Source organism: Tamandua tetradactyla, chromosome 4 (genome assembly GCF_023851605.1).
Source record: "Tamandua tetradactyla isolate mTamTet1 chromosome 4, mTamTet1.pri, whole genome shotgun sequence".
Classification (NCBI taxonomy): domain Eukaryota; kingdom Metazoa; phylum Chordata; class Mammalia; order Pilosa; family Myrmecophagidae; genus Tamandua; species Tamandua tetradactyla.
Genome location: NC_135330.1, coordinates 197,167,748 through 197,168,690, shown reverse-complemented (window position 1 = coordinate 197,168,690; position 943 = coordinate 197,167,748).

Here is a 943-nt window from a genome sequence, read left to right as displayed (position 1 = left end):
TAGAAAGACACCGGCCATGACGGATTCATGTCCACCCTCATTCCGCCTGGGCACCTTCCCTAATCAGCCTCTTCCGAGGTTCTGGTCACCAAGAGTTCACAGCCACAGGACCAGGGCTTGGGAACAGGGACATGCCTTCGTGGGGGACCTGGCTCAGTTCCTAACACTCCATCACTGAAATGCAAACTGCAAGGAGCCAGGACCCCATCTGCCTTGACAGCTGCAGCATCCCCTAAAACAGAGCCTACCCTCTGGTGGGCTCATGGTAAATATCTGCTGATTGAAGGAAAAATCTCAGCTCATGATTAGTATTCACATATTAATGGGACCTAAGTAAATGTGCTGAAAACGTTTTTTAAAAATAGCTTCATTGAGATATGATTACTATACTATCAAATTCCTCCTTGGAGATGAATTTCATGGTGCTCTTAGGTAGGTATCTGGAAGTAGATGGAGGCTGTTGATGTAAACAGCCTGGAGGTATCTTACATTCACCAAAAAGACCAGTGTTTGTTAGGGCTTCCAGCCAGGAGAGCTTTAAGAACCCTGCGTGTGGTACTAACAGTTAAAACAATTTTATTTAACAGACATAATCACACATTTTCCTAATGTTCTCACCTAGAATGACTTATTGGTGGGAATAAGCTTTCAGAAGCCAATGAAACATGTGGCTGGCTCTGCCCTGCTCTAGAAGGCAGAGCGAGAGGCTCCAGGTAACATCCATCCACAGAAGTTTTGAGCTGTGGAACTTGCCACAGGTTAACAAAACGAGCCACAGTCAGCCGTCAGCCATTTACTCTAAGCGAGGAGTCACGTACGCCGGCCGGCCGCAGTAAGGAGACATGTGCACAAGCCGGAAGGCCCCTCACGCGTGTGCAGCAGTGTAAGGGTCAATGAGTCAGTAAAAACAGGTCTCTGTCGAGCCCAAATATGGTTATAACTC